Source organism: Xiphias gladius, chromosome 21 (assembly GCF_016859285.1).
Source record: "Xiphias gladius isolate SHS-SW01 ecotype Sanya breed wild chromosome 21, ASM1685928v1, whole genome shotgun sequence".
Taxonomy (NCBI): Eukaryota; Metazoa; Chordata; class Actinopteri; order Istiophoriformes; family Xiphiidae; genus Xiphias; species Xiphias gladius.
In genome coordinates this window covers 7,771,388-7,781,766 of record NC_053420.1, presented here as the reverse complement: position 1 = coordinate 7,781,766, position 10,379 = coordinate 7,771,388, and the positions used below count along the sequence as shown (strand labels likewise).

The window sequence follows — 10,379 nt, the reverse complement described above, 5'->3', positions numbered from 1 at the left end:
TGAATTTGCTTTGTGCTTGGGTGCCGATGCCTTGTCTCTTTGAGGTCAGTGGACACGGATGAATACCAACAGGGGTTTTATACAAAGTGAATAAATTCAAATTTTCAGTCTCACATTGCACTGGTGAAGTCAAAAATGTAATTTCTGAGACATAATTTAAAAAATGAATTTAAACTGAAAAAAATGAATTTGAACTGAAACTATTGAAACTGCCTTGCCATCTTTCTACACTGTCAGATCTCCATTGAGAACTCCTCAACATTGGAAATCCCATCAGAAAATGAGCCCAGACTGAATCATAAGTTTCCCATTTGAAAATTTTGAAAAATAAAATTTTAAGAAAGAGTTAAATATAATAATGATGAACAATAATCAAAGCAAAATCACATTTCACACATTTTCTTACTGAACCTTTTATTTTTAGAGGAATTTTTAAAATTTGTTTAACTTAAATTATATTGTTTATTCTGTATATTCTAAATGTTATTTAGGGGAGAAATTTTGTATTTTGTGAAATATGCATCTTGCTTAGATGAAGAGATTAATACCACTCTGATATCTACACAGTAGATAAGTAGCTAACAGATGTTTAGCATAGCTGGTTGGCAGATTTTATTTCAAGAAAAAAAATAAATACATTTTCCAAAAAGTAATACTATTCCTGTAACTGTTGCATTTTCTTTGAAAAGCAGTTTGTTTCTTCAAATGAGCAATATGAATAAATTTTACCCATTTATTCCACGATAGAAGGAAAACAAATGGGAATTTTTAAGTTTAATAGTAGTGAGCTTGATGTTTCTGTGTTTTATATTTTAATCATTTATCATGAATCATTGCAATAGTTAAAAATTACATATGAACTCCTCAGTTCTGCTTTTAGGTCGACTTTCTCAGAGCTAATTTAGTCCAATTAGTTAGTTTTACAATCTTCGTCATTCAGGCCAAGGTCATCATCACATCACCCAGTCAAGTAAGATGAGCCCCAGATAGAAGACTGACATGTTTTGACAGACCTGCATGAAGTTAAGTGTAATGAGAGCTGACATCAAGAAGCCGCCCACTGCTTTATTTTTAAGACATCAACGACAGAGCAACGGCAGCGGTAAGATCCAGAAACTCTGCCAGGTGCTTTTCACTTAATATTGTTGGAGGAAAGATAAATAAGTGATACTCTCTCATCAGGAACTTTGCACAGAGGACACTTTAACATGTCGCAGTAGGAAAAGCAAAGGTCAGTGATGGTGGAATTGCATCTCAACTGGTTCAGCTTCGGTGGTGGCTAGTGGTGGTTGCGGATGCTGGCTCGTTGTCATGGCTTACTTGGACACCTGAATAGATTGGAGTCGTTGTAAATGTTATTAGTGACACCTGTGCTTGTCCTTCTATGACAAGTCAAAATGCCAGCGGTGAAAAAACACGTGTATAGTATTGAACAGCTGCAAGTACGCAGCTTAGAACGAACACGAGACATGCGCGTCTTCCAAGCAGACACTGACGTGTCACTGTAAGACATTCTGGCTTTCTTTCTAAAACCACTTCATCAAACACTGACATGTGGTGAGATGTCCTTACCACTAGATGGCATCGGTGCTCCACTCAGGTTTTTAAACTGTCCAGCCTCTGGTTCCTCTCCAGCCCAGCCATGCTGAGAAGCCCTCAGCTGAAGCCCAGAGCCCATGTGAAGAGTTTTGGGGGACTGAATACCTTGAAGTGTACTGTCTTACATCACCATGGTTCTGGTAAATACAAGAAACAATAACAATGTACAGTGACAGAAAACTCGCATGATGAATTATCATGAGACTGTTATAAATACGCTGGTAATCTCCCATTGTATACTCTCAACTGTCATCTGTTTTCCAGCGGGAAGGGAAACACTATTAAATTAAGTACCACTGGTGGCTTGTGTTGTATCTTGGCCTCCCATCCTCTTTTTTTTTTTTTTAATTTGGTATTTGTGGTGCAAGTCTCTGCAGCCTTGCCAACAGTTGCCACCAACACAGAACCCACAGGACTTTCCATTCTTGATGCAAAAATTGCAAACAAGTCAGGTCCCCAGGGGGAAAGCTGGGGTTCGGCGTCTCGGCTTGTGATGTTCTGCGGACGGCAACAAACTGTTGTGCTGCCTGCCAGCATGTCAAGCCCGGAGCATTAGAGGAGGAAAAGTGGAAAATTAACCGGTACCAATTGCCAGAACGTTCATGTGACTGCAACAAATGGGAGCAACGGTGAGGATGGTGTTGCATGAGGTACATTCCAGCAAATGCGCTGACATGTGACACCCAATTACAGTATCGCACATCCTCAACGTTTTTCTTCTTTACTCTTTCGGAACCACGCTAACCATGTAGAACACCCACCCGGCACCCTGAAGGTAACCGAGATAAGAAGACAATTTACAATGAGATTCGGGGCCATTATTAAGAGGGAATAAATTCAACCTAAAAATCATTTGAAAAACTCAGTTTCAAAGAGCAAGGGCCTTCTTTCTAAACAACATTTTCTGACAAACAGCAATCAGACAGAGAAATTCACTATAGAGGAGCCAAAGATAACCAACTTTCCTACCACTAGTAGCCTTATTAGACCAAAATGCAATGCGGCTTTGTCGACCTCTCTCTCTCTCTCTCTCCTCTCCTTCTCTCTCTGCGTCAGCTAGAAAAAAAAAAACACCCTGCTATTTTGCTCTTTCCATGCTATCACTTTTTCCACGTACTGTGACAAACAAGTTCAAGGGAGAGGGTGACCACGCATGTAAATTTGAAGCTATTATACTAATTGAACAAAGCAAACGGTACCACACCAAAAGGGTTGGAGCCAGGGGAGGTTGTGTACAGAAGCCAGCCGGACCAGGTGAACTGAGTCCTCCTGACGATCTGACTCTCTCATGACATCTACCTATAAAGCCCACAGCTGTAGGATTTTAATCGGAGGAGTGAAAACCCAACTGTTTTGCAATATTTCACGATACAATAACTATTTTTTCTTCGCTCATCATGGCTTACCGATTAATCGCCGATGGCCGATATGTATCACCGTATTTGTTGGAGCATCAGGCTACTTTTTCAAAATCCGAGCCTCAGTTTGATGCTGATTTGACTTTCTGGTTTATATGAAATTTAAAAGTTTTATTTATCTATTTATTTATTTTTAATTCCCTCAACGCTACAAACATTTAAAGGATTTCACCTGTGGACACTCTGCACACTATGCTCGAACTCATAAACACTGACTAGTTGTTGCACTGAACATTAGGAACAGACATAGGAATGGGAACAGAGCTCCTGCAGGTTGATCACCATTTCCCCTCATCCGTAGCAGCAATATCATAAGGAAAAAACCGTAAACTGCTTGTTGCCTGTTAGGGTCCTAAATGTTTGTATTAGTGTTAATATTGGATCTTAGATGTAACCTCCAGCATTGTCGGCTTTGCAGCCATTTTGCCACAGGTTTGTTGACGCTGGTGTTCTTTTTCATCAAGTGCGGGGCTATCATAGCCGTCGTAAATTCCCATTGTCTCTGACACGCAACTGCAATTCGGAGGCTGATGTGAACGGTTTTTCCAACTCAGCTGCTTATCATTAGGTTCTTAACGATATCACGTGGACGTGCCATAAAAAAACATCTGCAATTTGTTTTAACTTTATGCAGCCGTTTGAATTTCTTCAGTTTCCTTTGTGAACTGCATTGTGGACCAACAGCGATAAATCGAACACATTTAGTATGCATACCGACATCTCTGAAGGACACTGCATTATGTCACTTTTTTCTAGTGTGAGCATAAAACCTGAAACTGGAACACCTTGTTAGTCTTCACCCAGCAGTACGGCATAATGTGCAACCGGGAGTCCATCATAATACCTTTAGAAACCACTCAACTTCAGATCTTCGAATGACTTACTAATTAACATTTCTAAGGCTTATAGCCCCTGTGACCGAAACACTCAGCTCTAACCGCTCTCTCAATTACCCAAAACCTCTTGTGTGTGGATCTGCGGTGTCTATTGTGTGTCCACAGACAAGCCGAGCCCGCTGTAAACACGGCATAAACAAGCAGCCCGAGCTTTTTGTGCCTCTCCACGGAGCCTGTTGCTGGTTGTGGGAGTCCTCCTCTTTCATTGGTTTTCTCCCGACCTCCGACCTATTTTCACCCTAGAGCGGGGAGCAGGGCATCTGGATGCAGCGTTCCCACTAAGAGCTACTCAAACACCGCAGTCTATATAGGTCAGCAAATGGCCCTCAGTGTCACTTGCAAACCATAAACAGTTCGACAATGCATGAGTTTGTGTGTGTTTGTGAGTGTGTGTGAGTGTGTGTGAGTGTGTGTGGTATGAGAGTACGACTGACTAATTGCAGGGTTGATGTGTATTTCATGGGATGTCGCTGCACTGGGGGAAAAGTCCATCTGTTGCCAACGCGTCTTCATGCTTCATGCTTGTTCAGTCATTCATATGGTTTGTATAATTATTTGTTTTTGACATGCATTACATGATATTCATGCTAATAAAGGATTTTATTTCATCGGACGGTGCTTAAAGCCCTTTTTGTATTCACTTCAGGAGCGCCTTGAACATGAAACATGGTTTTATTTTAGAAACATTAATAGGTTAAAGCTGCACTGAGGTATTTTTGACCAGTAGGAGGCAGAGAGAACCCAAAACAAACTCCACACAACAAACCTTAATATAGGTTAATGCTGGCTTATTTTATAAAGTTGAACATTTCAAGCATAAATCATGGACATCCCATTAAATTCCCCACTTAGAGTTATGTCCAGTACTCTCTCGGTCTAGTTCCGGTTTAGTCCATCAGCTCCTGACCTTGTGTGACCGTGTGTGCTGGAAGCAACCGCTCACCATTTCGTGCTTCTTACTTAAAAACTCAAACATAATCGTCGCTGGTGTTTCCCAGACTTTTTGGAGTTAAATTAAGCTACAATATGTCAAGTAGCCATCGTTGCGTTTGTTTACCTGTCGTTCAACTAAACATTCAAATTAACCAGTTATCCACTAAAAAGCAGAGGTTGGATGAAAAATAAATCAAACAGAAATTGGTGTAGCAGAAATATGTTTTGTTTTTTTTTATCCTATTGATCATCTTGTGACCCCTCAAATTTATTTCGCGTCACCTTGCGTGGGTCCTGGTGACCCCCTGGTTTGGAACTAGTGATCTACGCTGTATCAATATGATCATTGAGATGATCACTGTTAGTACCAAATTACCCTTTCCAGGAAACGGATACTGACAAACAGTGTTTCTAGTGGTGTTTCTAAAGTGAGAAAAAAAAGTTGCTCACGGCTGCCAACAGTGGTGTCAATTCCCAGTGGTACTGGGAAGAATAACAACTCCTTCCCATCGAAGAGTCCGATTCCAAATCGTTTAATTCAGAATTTGTATCCAAATATACTGTTTAATATCACTGGCTTATAAAGAGGTCATTCATTGTACATCTTTGTGCGTGTACAATCCCAATTCCATCCTGTGGTTTCACACTTACTAGGCTCTGTCGATTGTCATTTACACATCTTAATAACTGTGTGTGGCCCATTAATCAGCCCCTACCAACAGAGGCGAACAACTGATGTCTCTCATGATTTTGCACTGCTGAGGAGATGTATTGGGCTCATGTAGTTTGACACAGATTTAGCGGGCAGCAGTGCCTCGAGGGTCGGGAGCATCGATGCCTCCATGCTTCAGCTAACATCGGCGAGTTCACAGAACCGAACTCTTCATGACCCCTGTGTGACACTCCTGATCCAGCCAGCCATGGCTTATGGTAAGGCTCGAAGCTGGGGAAGTGCAAGCACTCCACCGTCCAGTTTTGGCTCTCAACACATCTCAGGACCACCAGGCGCGCGGGCGCGCACACGCAGCTTGAACTCACACTTGTCTCAGCATTATTTGCCCCTTTCAGTGGCAACCAAGCAAAACCACATTTTGGAAGCTTAAGATCCAACAGACACTGTTGTGAAGCATTTGGATTAATTACCGATGCAAATATAACTTTGATATTACATCTCACAAAATAAGCCACTGCGACTTTCCACCACATTGTAATTCTACATCTCAATCCTCCTTCTCCGTTACATAATTCTAATACATTATAATAATATAATACAATACAATATAATAATTCTATACATTACATATTTTTTACTTTTGAATAACATGTTTATGTGAAAATATTCTTATAAATCGTCCACTGATTAGAAGAGGAAGGGAATTAAATGCTACAGTCCTAAAGTTAATCCTAATAAATGTTTTTTTTCTCTCCCTACGTAATTGGCTACCTTAAAATAATTAATAATAATAAATATACAATCATTCTTTTATTATGCAGTTCTAACACCTCTTAATCAGATTGTAATTTTAAATGTGTTAAAACTTCAATTTCAACAGCAGCTTTACCAAGGCAAAGGATCATTATTCTATTTCAGTTCTTACTTGTAATTACTTCTACCACTATATTCTTAATTAGGAACCCATAAACCAACTGTTCCCCTGAAGTCACATCAGGAAGCACCTGAGACTGAGAAGTGACAGGTACGTGCATGAAGGCCTGCAAATTCTCTTACACTTTCCTCACCTTCCGTCTTCTCCGGCTTCACCAGACACGTGTGTCCTCGTCTGCCGGTCCTCACAGCAGCCACAGTTGACAATGTCCCTCGTGGTATCAGGACTGGCAGCGTGTTGACAGCGATCGATTTTAATGTCAGCAACTTCACACCATCCTCCTGAGTAAGAAAAAAGACATAATTTGTTGGGAGTCACTGACTGAGGGGGCCACTTAGTGAAGAAAGGAGAGCTGTAATCTTGGAAATCACATTGTCACCAAGGGCTTGTTCAAGAAAACTGTTAAAAAGTTAAACTCGAGGGTATCATAAAGTGAGCTGGTCAGTATTAAGACCGTTATCACCACTAGCAAATACTGTTCAACAGATTGTAATCGAATTAATTTCTTATTTGTGCCACATTTTTCGTAAAACCTGATTATCAGATTATTTTTTGTTTATTAATATATATAATAATTATATTATATTTTTATTATATTATCTATATTGTTTTACAAAATGGACAGTTTTCGGTTTTCAACAAAGGATAACCAACTGAATTGATAATAAGGTTAGAACTAAAATTCAACCCTGTACAACTTCTTCTTTAATTACATGTAATGCCAAGTATAGAACTAATTTGTTTTCTACCTATGATCTATGGTAGAAAACGAGGGCAAAAATATTTAACAAATGCTGCTTTACACAACAATCTGGTCAACTATCGCTAAGCCCCAGCGTCATGATAATGCTAATGCTAATGCTAAAAGTCGGCTGAAGACTCTGTGGTAACTGACTTGATAATGTTTCCAGCTGATTCGTTTTAACACGAGATGCCTGTAAAGGGGCCTTAAATACAAATGACTGCCGCATACACGACAATTGGTAAAAGCTAAAAGACAACAACTGAAGCTACTGCGCATGTCCCAGGTGAAATGTTAGCATCCTCACCAGCTCACGATAAGGAGCAGCACTGTTTGTGTATTACATGGTAGAGATAGTTAGTCCTGGTGTTAGAGTACCGTATTAAAAATAAAAATGTAATTATGCTTCAATGTTCATATTCTCAAACACCGTACTAAACTTGTATAAGGGAGAAGAATATCAGAATTAGTAACTGTTGAGTTTGGCAACTATATCATTATATCAAAGGCAAGTTTGGCTTGAGTTGCTGGGGTATAAACTTCCCTGAAGCTCAGCTACAGCCGCCAGGATCTTCTGGAGATGGGCAGAGCGAGGACGATGGACGACCCAGAGTGAAATGAAGAACTTCTGCAGCTTTGTTTTCATTGAAACGCTCCAACACAGCAACATTCTGGACGCAGCCATCGAGCAGAGGCCTGCACTGCGAGGCAAGTTCAACAAAGCGAGGATCTCTTTTCGATATCTGGCCTCATTGAGCCTTACGTTGGCCATCCTGGAAAAACTGTACAACCAAGCTGGATATCAACTGGCTCAGTTCATGTGAAAGTTGTTAATTCGCTGTTAATTACCAGCAGCACCGTCAGAGCCATGAATAAAGTACTTAATATGATATGAGAAGAAACGGTGATACCTGCAGGTAATTGGGGTTAAAGTGAAATCCAAAAGTGATATTAAACAAGTTGAAATTCAAAAAATATGATCACATAACTAGAATAGAAAAGAAACACTAGAAATCATTTCCAATGATTAAAGTCATGCTAAGGATATACTTTAAATGAGCACAGGAGTATTTTTTGCTCTATTGTCTGATGATGAGCAAACTATTATGAAAATGTGATGCAGATTTAAAAAAAAAAATGTTAGAGTAATGTAAGACTGTTTCTGCCACAAAAGCAGGGATGACATCAGAAGACATCAGAGGGTTTAGTTTTTATAACCATTTATCGTCGCAGGGTCTCCTCATGTTATTCTGAGCTGCAGTGATAGAAAAAGAGCGTAAAAGCATCAACAGTCAGGAATCCTGTTGGGAATCAAATAATCTTGGTTCAATTGAAATTAAGCTATACTATTAATTGTGTAGTTATTTAGAGTGATAAACTCTCCCCTTCTGTTAGAAGCTCTCTAACTCTAGCTCTGGATGGGCTAACTTGCTACTGAAACGACTCATCATCATAATCGTCCGGTGGGACTCGTGGTGGTGGACTATGCGTTTATATCCACAAGCAGAGGTGCACAATTGCTGTGGTCATATCCAAAGAGTGTTCTCCGTCGGGGGATTTTACAATCGTGAAGCACTTGCCATGTTGTTTGCTGAGGGAGTTCCCCACTGTTGTTATTGTAGCAGTCGACCCGTGAGAGCTGGGGCCTGCACAACTAAGCAAGTTCAACATACCCACGATATCTTTCCGTTATCTGGCTTGATAACGCTGAGCCTAACAACCGCAATCACACTAAGCGGTCACATGTCGTGGATATCAACTCGCTTAGTCAACCCGGGTTTTCCCGAGCCGGTTCACATGAAAGGGGTCGGTGTTTGCAGCATATGACCAATCGCAATCATGGACGAGTCTAATGGCAGCAGAGAAGCATATTTTACAAATGAAATGGTTTTGCCGAAATTCCACTATCATGTCAAGTTTGCCACAAGAGGAAAAACTCCAATGGACCCTGTTTACATCGAAGTTGTTGGAGTTAGAGTTGCTAATGTAAGAGCGCTCATTAGTTTGATCAAGACTGTGCAGTGTTTGTATATCTCTTCAGTGTTGCACAGAGGTCAATAAGGGCCAGCATTTTATCTCCCTGTATGTTTGTCGAGCGTATGTGTGGAAATGACAATAAACCTGAGCCTGAACCTGGCGCTGCCTTTGGAAAAAACGTTAGGTTACCCATGCAGGCAGCGAGCTAGTTCGCCAGGCATGCTGACATTTGCAGCCTACCTTAGAACAGTTACACGCTGCGTGTATTTAATCTGTCCCTTAAACCTTTGCTCTTGTTTATTGGGTTTGGTAAAGGCTAAAAAAAGACTTCAACCTCCAGATTCTTCAGTATTCCTCCTGTCAGAGTCCCTTTGACATGTGGAGAATTCTGAAACTTGACAGGCCTGCCATGCCTACTTACTGTGATTGGGCAGTCGCTCTTCGGATTTGAACAAACTGTCAATTATATTTACATTATGCACTGATTCATTTTGGTAGTGGTAAAACCTGACCGAAGAAACTTTTGTTTAAAAGTACATTCATTTTACACAACACACGCCATCAAAATAAAAATAAAAAAATTGAAGTACAGTCTGTTTGAGAATTGTGCTTAAACAAAGTAACAAAGTCAACAGCACACAGTACTCTCTATGTATGTTGCATTTCAAAGAAATGTTAAAAACGATTTTAAAAATACAATATATAGACAATGGAGAAAATATCAAGACAACTGTTGAGCAAGGCCGGTGGCCCTGAGGGTCGAAACACAACAACATTTAAGAAGACATTTCAGAGTATGGAGAGGGTGGGACAACACATCGCGTTCATGATTGGACAGGACCCAAGACATTTCAGGGTTTATTCAGTGGATGTGTTGTGGTGGGTTGGTGTTTGATTGGTTAGGCCAGAGGGACACTCTAAAGGCTACGCTGCCGTGATTGGTTGTGTTGCTCTCAGGCAACTGATGACGCTCTGGGCATGTGTTAAAGTTAACTGGAATGGTCAGCTACACAGTCCTGTCCTAATTCTTTCAAGCGTGCTGTCAGGGTTCCATGGGACACTGTAATGCCATGATATGTTGAAAGCATATCGAGAATTACACCCTATGAATGCCCTTTGTTAAAATATTCCCTTATGATTTCAATCTCCTCTTCCATCCTTCAAACTCAGTTTAACTTTGACCTCGTGCAAGGACACTAATGAGAGA

At 40.5% G+C, this 10,379-nt stretch overlaps 1 long non-coding RNA gene across 1 annotated transcript; it reads right to left on the bottom strand.

Moving 5' to 3' along the window:
- Positions 1 to 1,029: 1,029 nt before the first annotated feature.
- LOC120783090 lies at positions 1,030 to 2,863 on the bottom strand. Its single transcript, XR_005706298.1, has 3 exons — positions 2,804 to 2,863; positions 1,573 to 1,736; positions 1,030 to 1,328 (listed from the first exon to the last, which is right to left on the bottom strand). It is a non-coding gene; the product is annotated as an uncharacterized LOC120783090 (long non-coding RNA).
- Between the last annotated feature and the right edge of the window lie 7,516 nt (positions 2,864 to 10,379).